The sequence below is a fragment of the Rosa rugosa genome, chromosome 5, assembly GCF_958449725.1.
Source record: "Rosa rugosa chromosome 5, drRosRugo1.1, whole genome shotgun sequence".
NCBI lineage: Eukaryota > Viridiplantae > Streptophyta > Magnoliopsida > Rosales > Rosaceae > Rosa > Rosa rugosa.
Window position 1 is genome coordinate 11664175 of NC_084824.1, and position 12062 is coordinate 11676236.

The 12062-nt window shown below is 36.0% G+C and overlaps 1 long non-coding RNA gene across 1 annotated transcript; it reads right to left on the reverse strand.

Moving 5' to 3' along the window:
* Positions 1-549: 549 nt before the first annotated feature.
* LOC133708585 (uncharacterized) lies at positions 550-1173 on the reverse strand. Its single transcript, XR_009845904.1, has 3 exons — positions 1094-1173; positions 935-987; positions 550-787 (listed from the first exon to the last, which is right to left on the reverse strand). It is a non-coding gene; the product is annotated as an uncharacterized LOC133708585 (long non-coding RNA).
* Positions 1174-12062: the final 10889 nt, after the last annotated feature.

Sequence of the window (12062 nt, forward strand, 5' to 3'; positions counted from 1 at the left end):
GAATTAAATTTCCACATCTATAAGGTAATATATTGTCATCATATAAGTAATTATTTGATTTAATGATAAATTACTCAAAGTAGACCTCAGTTACAATGATGCACTTAATTAGTAATAAAAGACTCATTACTTTTTTATTTTTTAGAGAAAAAGATTCTATAATTAATTACTAATGATTTGATTAAGGGGTAAACAAGTTACCAACCTTTTAAATATTCAAGGCCATTAGATATATTATTAATCCAATTTTCAAAAAAATGGTTGTATAGCAAACAACCCAACACCTTAGAATTCTCCTGTCTTTGTATATGGTTTAAAATGCTTCTTAATTCATCCATAGTAATTTATTAGTCGTCTCTGGCATGTGGAATCCATTATTATTTAGGTTTACAAGTAACTTGGGAGCTTGTGGATCTTGTATTGTTTTGTTAACTGTAAAACCCAGAATGCTATATGCATCTGTTGAAACAATTTATGGAAATTTCTCTGCTTTTTTAATTATTTTTTTTTGCATTTCCAATAAAACTCCTTGTATCACATTCATCATCATTGCTGGTCACATTCCAAGTTTACAGAGTAAGAGAAACTATTTCTAAGTGCGAAATCAAAATCAAAAGAACAATATATAAGCTTACATGTATGCATAAAGCTTACATGTACAACTATACAACATATATTCAGGTTTTCTGGGCTTTAGGATTCTCATTTTTATTTGATAAGCTTCTTCTTCTTCTTCTGGTTTAGTTCTGAGCTCTTGGATCTTGTATTATTTTCGTAACTACAAAACCTTTACCAGAAACAGAAACGACAAGAAAGTAATTAGTAAGCAGCTTATTGCAGAATCAACGTTCGAATTCAACATGTACGTGAATCAATAAACTAGAAAGTATTGTAGGTATAGCAAGTTTTCAAGAATAGTAATTTGTTTGAGTACCTGTTGAATTGCTGCGATGTACAGTCCCTGCCAGCAGATTGTTTGAGACGTCCCTGCATTGCACATAAATCTATTTGATTAGACAAGGATGTATGTAGAAAATATCAAAAGGTGACTTGAGGAAAAGAGAGGCCCCCCATTCGGACCAAGTATACTCACAAAATTGCCAACTTGCGAAAACCAACGAGTCCAATGACCTCTATCGGTAGAGCACCAGTGAGCTTGTTACTGTTTAATTTCCTAGAAAATTAAGCATGGACACTAGCTGATCAGTAAGAGAACAAATTAACTGGTATAAATTTTCAAAGGGTTATCTGAAACTTACAGGATTACTAGAGTTGTAAGATTGCCAAGGGATGAAGGAATAGCTCCGGTTAGATTATTGCGGAATACCCTCCTGCCAATAGAGACCACATATCAGAGTTCAAAAATAGCAAAATTAATGTTGTTTTTTCAGTGTGTAGATCATAATATTCATACCAAAAGTTGATCTTTAAATGACAAGGCATAGATACTTACAAAAACCTCAAGGAACTCAAGTGTCCAATGTAAGATCAAATATGGACATAACACATATCATCATAAAGTAATTGATGATTAGCTTAATATCAATCCTAGTTTAACATGGATACAAACAGTAAATCAATACTAGTGACTTAATGAAGTAGTGTATCAATTCATTAAGGATAGTAATCCATTGCTTAGTCTACAAGAAAGGCTACAAGTTGTGATACATTAGGAATCTAATAGTGAAACCTAAACCGACAAGGAATGCTTTAATGGAAAGCTTCTTGAGGTTTAAGTCTCATATATATACAGATGAATTGGTCCCTGATTACTACCACGACTATTGCATATTGTTCTGTCCATTGAGAAGCAAGTTGGTAAGTAACAGAAGACCATATTCAGTGATCGTGTTTAGCAGCTGTATAAGATGGAATCCATGACAGTAATTGCAGAAGGTAAGCCTTGATCTTTTTATGATTGTTGTGCATATGTTGTGAGCATGTAATTATGGTTTTACAATTGGTATCAGAGCATAGGCTCACAAATATGAAAAATCGTTTTAGGGTTTTGCAAAACGAACATAAAATTTTTTAAGGGTTTTTTGCTTTACGGGTCAAGTAACTGATCAGGTTACTGACCGAGTCACTGGTCATGTAACTGATCAGGTACCTGACCAAGTAAGTAACTGACCAGGTAACTGATCAAGTAACTGGTCAGGTACCTGATCAAGGTAAGTTACTTAAGTCGACTGCTGCATCTGGTTAATTATAAAATTCACGCTTCCGCTATGATTTTTTAGCAGCAAATTGGGGAAAAAGCAAAAACAGGTTTTTCTGTGAAAATTGTTTTCGATTCATAGCATGATAATTAAGTTTTGATTGTGCCCAAGAACCCTAGTTGCATTACCGGCGTGCGTTAGGCTAGAGTAGATGGTGACCGGATGAAATTTACAATTTCTTGATTGTTCTGTGGTTTCTTGGAATCGAATCAATTTTGGTTATGCTTGAATATGCATGTTGAATTGATTGATGATATGGTATTGTATCTGTGATTGTGTAAAATTGTATGAAGAACAGAAATCTCCCAGATTTTGTTTACACGTTGTTAAAGTTGACAGATACAAGAACTTAATTTTCTTACAAGGATGAATCTGGATAGAATGTAAAGTAAAAGAGCTCATATGTTTTGTGGTTTTCTGTTGACATAAGTGATTATGATGCACAAAGCATCCTTCATTGATGTTGGCAGAAAACATTGATCGGGTACGTGTAACTGGTCAAGTAACTGACCAAGTAACTGTACCTGATCGAGTAACAAAACTGAAATTGTGTTTTGTGTTTTAAAACTATGCTTCAGTTTTATCTTCCAAAGAAGTGGTTAAGTATGGTTTTAGAATACAAAACAGCAGTATGCATGCTTGATGAAAATAAATACGGATACTTAGAAATTTTTCTTCTTTCTAAAGATGTGGATAAATTTCTTTGGATAACTTGTTTTCATTGAACATGGCATATTGATAAAGAACTCCAGGATATTAAGTTTCTGCTCAAAAGTGATGCTTAATATTGTTTTTGTTATGGACTGACATGAATGCAAGTATGGTTGTTTACGTTTTCTGTATGTTCTTGTTTTGGTTACTTAAAGCTAAATAAAACACAGAAAACTTAAACATATTTTCTTTACAAACTGAGAACTCACTCGAATTTTTGTTTTGCTCCTTAGGTAACTCTTACATGAACTTGAACAGTGTCTTGATGTTAACTGGAACCAACTATAGAGCTTGGCTAGACTCTGTGGAAAATTATATGGGAATGCATGAGAACATAGACTACTGCTTTACTGAGGATAAGCCTGAAGAGTTAAATGAAAAGAGCACCAAGAAAGATACTGACCTTTACAAGAAGTGGCATAGATCCAATAGAATGGCTAAGAACCTCATCAGAACATCTATGTCTAAGACTGTCAGGGGAAGTATAGAAGAGCCTGAGCTAGCATCAGATTTTCTGGAACTCATAGGTGCTAAGTTTAAAGAAAGTGAAAAAGCAGAAGCAGCTAGGCTAACCAAGGAGTTTCATGATTTGAAGTACATGGGTTCAGGGGGAGTTAGAGAGCATATTATGAAGATGATCAATATAAATGGCAGACTTAGGGAACTCTTAATGGGGGTTAGGGATGAGCAAGTAGTGCATTATGCACTACATTCCTTGCCTAACAGTTTTAGTCATCTTAGGACCAGTTACAACTCTCAAAAGGGAAACTGGACTCTAGATGAACTTATATTCATCTGTGTGGATGAGGAATCTAGGATCAAGGAAGAAAAGGAACCTGTTACAACCATTAACCTCATTGAGAAGCCTAAAAGGAAAAAACCCCAGAATAAGCTCAAGCCTACCAAAGCCATAACTAAGAGTTCAACAGCTGCAGTGGCCAAGGAAAACAGGCCATTCAGGTTCAAGTGCTACTTTTGCAAAAGAGTAGGACACATGAAAAAGGACTGCACTGGCTATAAGAATTGGTTAGCCAAAAAGGGTAAGATTGTTTCTAATACAGTTTTTTCCTTAGAAATTAATCTTATAAATGTTGAACCACAGTCTTGGTGGATAGATTCAGGCTCACCTATTCATATTACTAATTCTTTGCAGGGATTCATAAGGAGGAGAATCCCAAAAAGTGATGAAGTGAACCTGTGTGTAGGCAATGGTATGAGAGTGGCAGTCAAGGCTATTGGAACCTTAAAGCTCGATTTAGGATTAGGAAAATTATTAGTTCTGGACAATGTTTTTTATGTACCTTCCATGAGAAGGAATTTGGTTTCAGTTTCTCTTTTAGTAAAATCTGGTTGTAGACTTGTTATGGATAGTAATGGAATTCTTATTTCTAAAAATTCTGTTCAAATTGGTTCTGGTGTTATTATGAATGATTATTTACAGTTAAATTGTTCAATGGCTCAACAAGAAATTTTACTTGTTGAAAATAACACCAACAGTACTAGTACTTTAACAGGTGTTAAAAGAACCAAACTAAATGAAAAGTCTGCATTTTTATGGCATAGAAGACTCGGCCATGTTTCAAAAGAGAGACTGAAAATTTTGGTGAAAAACAACATCCTAAATGAACTTGATTTTTCTGATCTAACAGACTGTGTTGAATGCTTTAAGGGAAAAATAACTAATACTAGAAAGAAGACTGCATATAGAAGCCAAAATTTATTAGAACTCATACACACTGATATATGTGGACCATTTAGGCATCAAACTATCTGTGGGAATGTGTATTTTATCACATTCATTGATGATTTTTCTAGATACAGTTATGTTTATCTACTTTCAGAAAAGGCACAAGCATTGAAAGCTTTTCAAATCTTTAAGTCTGAGGTAGAAAATCAACTAGAAAAGAAAATCAAAACAGTAAGATCAGATAGAGGGGGTGAGTTCTATGGCAAGTACACTGAATCCGGCCAACAAAAGGGTCCATTTGCCTTGTTTTTGCAAGACAATGGAATTAAAGCTCAATATACAACACCCTATAACCCACAACAGAATGGTGTTGCAGAGAGAAAGAATAGGACTCTTTTGAACATGGTTAGATGTATGATGTGTACAACAGGTTTGCCTAAATTTCTGTGGGGTAAGGCTTTAAAAACTGCAAATTACATTTGCAACAGGACCCCTAGTAAGGCTATAGAAAAGACTGCTTTTGAGCTTTGGTGTGGCAGAAAACCTAGTCTTCATCACTGTCATGTTTGGGGATGTCATGCAGAAGCTAGGATTTATAATCCAAGCTTGAATAAACTTGATCCTAAGACAGTTAGTTGCTATTTTATAGGTTATCCAGATAAATCTAAAGGCTATAAATTATATTCTGCTCATCATTCACCTAGAATTTTTGAAACATATCAAGTAAAGTTTCTAAGTGAAAAAGTTCACAATACAAACCTTGAGGATTTAACCTCAGATTTTGAGGAAATTGTGTCGGATGAGAATATAAGTGTTGTATTGCCTTTAGAACAAAATGTAACTGATCGAGTCACTGGTCGAGTAACTGACCACGTAACTGTCCCTGATCAAGTAATCGGCCATGTAACTGACCAAGTAACTGTACCTGGTCATGTAACTGACCATGTAACTGGTCAAGTACCTGTCACTGGTCAAGTCACTGACCAAGTAACTGTCGCTGGACAAGTAACTGACCATGTCACTGGTCAAGTAACTAACCAAGTAACTGTCACTGGTCATGTAACTGACCCAGTAACTGATCAAGTCCCTGTCAACCCTCAGCCTAGAAGATCACAGAGAGCAAGAAAACCAACTTATGGGGGGGAAGATAGTGACTACATTGTTTATCTGCAAGAAGCAGAAATTGAAATGGACTGTGCAGAGGACAATGATCCAACTACATTTAACCAGGCTATTGAAAGTAATGAATCTCACCAATGGCAGCTAGCAATGGAAGCAGAAATTGATTCCATGAGCCAAAATGCAGTTTGGGAATTAGTTGAACCTGACCCTAATCAGAAACCTATAGGTTGTAAATGGGTTTTCAAAACCAAAAGAGATGCAAATGGCAATGTAGAGAGACATAAAGCAAGACTAGTTGCCAAGGGTTTTACACAGAAGGAGGACATTGATTTTACTGAGACTTTTTCTCCAGTTTCTACAAAAGACTCGTTTAGGATAATCATGGCTTTAGTGGCTCATTTTGATATGGAGCTGCACCAAATGGATGTTAAAACAGCCTTCTTGAATGGTGAACTAGATGAAGTGATTTATATGAGGCAGCCAGAAGGTTTTGTGCAAGCTGGAAGTGAAAACTTAGTATGCAGGTTAAGAAAATCAATTTATGGCCTTAAACAAGCTTCTAGACAGTGGTACAAGAAATTTGATTCTGTGATTTCTACTTTTGGATTTACAGAGAATCTTGTTGATGAGTGTGTTTACTTGAAGACAGTTGGGAACAATTTTATTTTCCTAGTACTCTCTGTCGATGATATACTTTTGGCTAGCAGTAACTTTAAACTGCTTAAAGACACCAAGAGCTTTCTGTCAAAGAATTTTGACATGAAAGACTTAGGAGAAGCATCCTATGTACTAGGCATTGAGATTAAAAGAGATAGAGCACAGAGACTACTTGGTTTGTCTCAACAGAATTATATTACCAAAGTTTTGAAGAGATTTGGTATGGAGAAGTGTGCAGCTGGAGAAGTCCCCATGTCCAAAGGAGATAAACTAACCAAGAAGCAAAGTTCCAAAAGTGATGTTGAGAAAGAAGATATGGAGTCAAAGCCTTATGCTAGACTTGTAGGAAGTCTCATGTATGCACAAGTCTGCACTAGGCCAGACTTGTCTTTTGCAGTAGGGATTTTATCGAGATTCCAGTCTAATCCAGGCCATGAACATTGGGTAGCTGGGAAGAAAGTGTTGAGGTACCTGCAGAAAACAAAGAATTACATGCTAGTTTATAGGCAAGTGGAGGATCTGAAACTCGTTGGATTTTCAGATTCTGATTTCGCAGGGAACTATCCAGACTCCAAGAAGTCAACTTGTGGATATGTGTACATGCTAGCAGGAGGTGCAGTTGCTTGGAAAACCATGAAGCAAACACTAGTTTCAACCTCCACCATGCAAGCTAAATTTATTGCAGTATATGAAACTGTGTGTGAAGGACTTTGGATCAGGAATTTCTTGATGCAGACCAAAGTGTTAAGTCACATTATGGCAGGCACACTTATGATTTATTGTGATAATGAAGCAGTTGTTTTCTTCAGTAAGAACAGTAAAAGGTCAAATAATTCTAAACACATTGATTTAAAGTATTACAGTGTTAGAGAAAGGGTTAAGCATGGTGAGATAGCTGTTTTGAGCATTGACACGAATTCGCAGCTAGCAGACCCCTTCACCAAGGCCTTGTCAGTAGCAGCATTCCAGAAACATACAGCCAGCATTGGAGTTTTAGCTAATCTAGATGCTTAGGTTCAGTAGAGAGTTAATCCAGTTGGAGCAATTTAAATTTCTAAGGTTTTTGAGTTCTTGTATTTTTTAGTTGTGATCTTTTGACTTTATTTATCACAACTTATTTGTAATGACAGATTTTATTATTAATGAATTTTGAGGTATTTTCAGATTCTGGTTATTGCTGCAGTTTTTGTTGAATGTTCTGAAAATTATCGATTTTGTGTTTAAAGTTATACTTGCTATCAGATGGCTTAAATCATGTGAAGCATGATGTTAAGGTTCAAGCAATATTTTTAAGCCATCAGTGTTCAGTGAATTTGCTTGAGTTTCTGGTTTTAGAAACATAAAGTAGGACCTAATATATGTTTACTTGTTGATACACATTAACATATATTGTATCACTTCTGGTTGAACATATGTGGATTGCAGAAGCTTGTGTTAGTGGTTTTGAAACTCTGCATTTTTGTTAAAATGTATACTGTTTCTTGCTCTGCATAAGTAACTGTGATCTGACCATGTTGGAATGGATTTTCGATTTGAGTTTGTTATCTGGCGCGCACTTCAGTAAGTTAAGTAGAGTTTTGATGTTCTCTGGTGCAAATCATTGAGCATGATATGTGTGAGTCCAAGGGGGAGATTGTAAGATCAAATATGGACATAACACATATCATCATAAAGTAATTGATGATTAGCTTAATATCAATCCTAGTTTAACATGGATACAAACAGTAAATCAATACTAGTGACTTAATGAAGTAGTGTATCAATTCATTAAGGATAGTAATCCATTACTTAGTCTACAAGAAAGGCTACAAGTTGTGATACATTAGGAATCTAATAGTGAAACCTAAACCGACAAGGAATGCTTTAATGGAAAGCTTCTTGAGGTTTAAGTCTCATATATATACAGATGAATTGGTCCCTGATTACTACCACGACTATTGCATATTGTTCTGTCCATTGAGAAGCAAGTTGGTAAGTAACAGAAAACCATATTCAGTGATCGTGTTTAGCAGCTGCATAAGATGGAATCCATGACAGTAATTGCAGAAGGTAAGCCTTGATCTTTTTATGATTGTTGTGTATATGTTGTGAGCATGTAATTATGGTTTTACATCCAAAAGTTTGCGGAATTGATCCGGAGAGATTGTTCTTGTACTAGTCCAATTCAAGCTGACTAGTTGTATTAAGTGACCAATTGCGGATGGAATAGGTCCAAAAAAATTGTTCTCAAACAACTCCCTGCATGGCCGATGATTAATTTACGCTTACTATTAAGGATGGTCTTACAAGTATTGCAGGTTAGTCAAGTTTCCAAGCTCAGCGACAAGAGGTCCCGAAAGTCCAGCATTGCCAAGGTCCCTTCATATAATAGACAGATAAACGTTTTCAAACTTGGAGACTTTAGATACCAAAATGTCAATCAGGTCTAATTAGTGAAACTATTCTACAAACAAGTCTGAAACAACTAGATACAATCTCTTCTAAAAGACTAACAAAAATAAAGAAAACAGTGAAAGACTAAAGAGTTTTTTTTTTTTGGTCAATTAAAAGACTAAAGAGTTAAAGGCATCCAGTTCCAAACAAGTCGAAATTAAAACGTGAGAGAGCAGTTAGGGGAAGGCCTTTTGCGAAATTTGAGCATCTCCGAGCGAATGGCTATGATTTGCCAAACTGTATTAGAATGAGTTAGATTTCAAACTTAGCTGTCTTTGTAGTTCGCATAACCATTTTTAGATATAAGATGAGGAGAATTTAATTTTGATTATTTTTTTCAACACCGCCTATTAATTCTAACTTCTAAGGTTATTACTCTGTTGTTTGGTAGCTCAGAAAATTGATGGAACACAAAGAAGGAAAAGATTTCAATATACATTAAGTAATCCAAATAGCAGCAATTGGATAATTTTAGTTTGCTAAATTGTAATAATGTTAAGTTTTTTTTTTTAAATTTTTTATATGTATGCATGTAAATCAGGTAAGAAGGGATTTGAGGCTTTTACAATCACCTAATCAGAATCGCATTGCTTGACTGGTTCTATTGCTATCCAAGCAAAGAAATGTGTTACATGCATGGATGGCAACTTTGGTCAATAATGTAGCATCTCTAATGCATTTAAGAGGGAAAAATAAAAATAAAAACTTTGCTTCCATTTTCTTGATTTAATTTTCATGTTTGCTTAATCTGGCTTTGCAGACGTCCATCTTATGGGAGATTTTCAAATTGTGAGCACTTGCAGAAGACATAAGGCCAGAAATTTAAGCATATAGACTTGGAAAGAGAGGCAACCGATTCTGGAAGAATATTGGACTCCATTTCAAGACCCCCCAAGGATGCCATTGAAGGTATTCCACTCTCAATTTGTTTATGTATTGTGAATTGAAGTACTGCATGTTAGTGTGAACATAGTATTTTGTTTGATTTGTTTGTGCCATTTGATCGATCTGTTTCGATGTGGGTATCAATATTTGCATTGCAAAGATCAGTTCTTGATCTAATTGTTGGTGATTTCTTATTAATATGGCTATGTAATTATGTACACACTGTTTGATTTGTTCTTTGTTATTGGGTGGGTTGAATTCTCATGAGCATAGAGCTTGATTGTTGTTCTTGCTATTTTGCGATTCGTAGTGTATGTATATGCTCATCTCTTTGTAGAAATGTTTATTTCATGCAAAAGCTATTTGCGACTTCTTTTGTAACTTTTGGAGGGGCCAAATTCTTTGATTCAAAATTTCCTTCAATTGTTGGGGAAGTTTGTGCTATGGCTGTTACTAATTGAATTGTGTGTACTCATGCAGAGGTTCAAAAATTTGGGGAGATTGGGAAAGAACCTATATCACGAGGTGATAATTCAGTGAAGCATGTTGAGTTCTGAAAACATTGGACAAACTTTTTCGAATTCCTTGGAAGCACAGATATCGAGTTTGAAACAGCATGTGAAACGTACTTATGGAAGGAAAGCTGGATGAGACTAGTGCTAGGCTTGAGATGAAGGAGTTCAGGGTTGCTGAAATGGAAGATATTGGTAACGTTAGCAACTCTTCTAAAGAAGAATCAGGCTAAAGGCTTTTTAAACTCAAAACAATTTTAGAGGTAGGATTCAGCATTACTGTGTGCTGCACTATTCCTATTAAATGTGTGATATATCGTGTTTTATCACTTTGATCAAAAATCAAATCTTATTCAGTTATATCATACATTATTGTAAATTGTTAGCAACAATAATCCCGCAACAAAGCGCGGGTACCATTGTTGGTCTAAAACAATTTGCAACTTGTGAATTGAAGCCGGCATGGCTTTTTTTTTACTTTGTCAAAGGAAATCCAAAGGCTTCCTAGGCCCAAGATAAACCCTTTCGGCGCATGTGAAAAACTTAATATAAAAATTATGAAGACTGAGAAACGGTGATCAAATTACTTCTTATGGAAAGATTCGGGAAGAGTCAAACTCTTTTTTTTTAGATAAAAAGAGTCAAACTCTTATGAGAAGTTAAAAGTATTCAGAATATAGAAAATTAGAAATGAATAGATTTTTTACGTCTACTGTTCCTTGTTTGTTATAACGACATTGAATATAGGACAACTCTGTTTTCAGAGGTCAAACGGAAGCGTTAACTGACTGACTGCCAAGAAGCTATTCTTAAACGCTAGAGGCCTCATATTCTATGGAAAGTTTCCCTTTTACGTTTTTTTTTTTTTGGTTTTCTTTGAATGATAACTGAATGCCCGTTACCCCTTGTAGGACTACAGTGGTCACTAAAGAATACATCTTGAATAATGGCAGAACCTCTTCTGCTGCAAAAAAATACAAACTACTAAGGAGTGCAATTCTATGAGCAACTTGCTTCTCTATAAACATGATGGTAGGCTAGAGACTGGATTACAGAGCTAAAGTGTCGACAATCCTCCATCACAATATCAGCAAAAGTCCCCTCTTCATTAACTACCTTCATTGCATCTACAAGAACAGCACGATCACTCTCAATATCAACCTCCACCCACTGTTTCTCAATGATCAACAGGCGACTCGAAGGGACAGCGCTTAGACCTTTAATGCCGAAGATGCAGACTGAATCTGCCGTCCCAGCGCAGCCACAACCTGATCATCCCTAACTACAACTCCGACACCCCCACAATTGTTTCTTACCTGAAATGCTCCGTCAATGTTGACCTTGAGACGTCCTCTAGGTGCGCAACACCACTTTGTTATTCTTCTTCATCGGACCATCCTTTTATCCGGGTGGAAACCTTGATATTCTTCCAGACAACGAATAGCAGTGGCCACCATATGCACTGGGTTGCAGACTGCCCCTCCCCTTTCCACACCACCGTATTTCATCCACTCCAAATTGTCCATAACGATGTGAGGAAAACATCCACCTGTTCTCTCGAGACTTTGAGAGTGTGAATAGCATTTCAATTACCCAATTGGAGAGCGATATTGCAGGATGCTCTCCAGCTTTCAATCCGAGAGGCTTATGTATCCAAAAACAGGCTTTGACTGGGCAGTCTTTCAATAAGTGAGTAGCAGGCTCAACGTGATGGTGACAGAATGAGCAATCAACCTCCTGTAGCTTCAACTTTCTCTAGTGGACACTAGGTTCTTCAGCAGCTTCCAAGAGTGTTCGTAACTTGGGTGGAATCCTTTCACTTTCCCTCTTTAATTT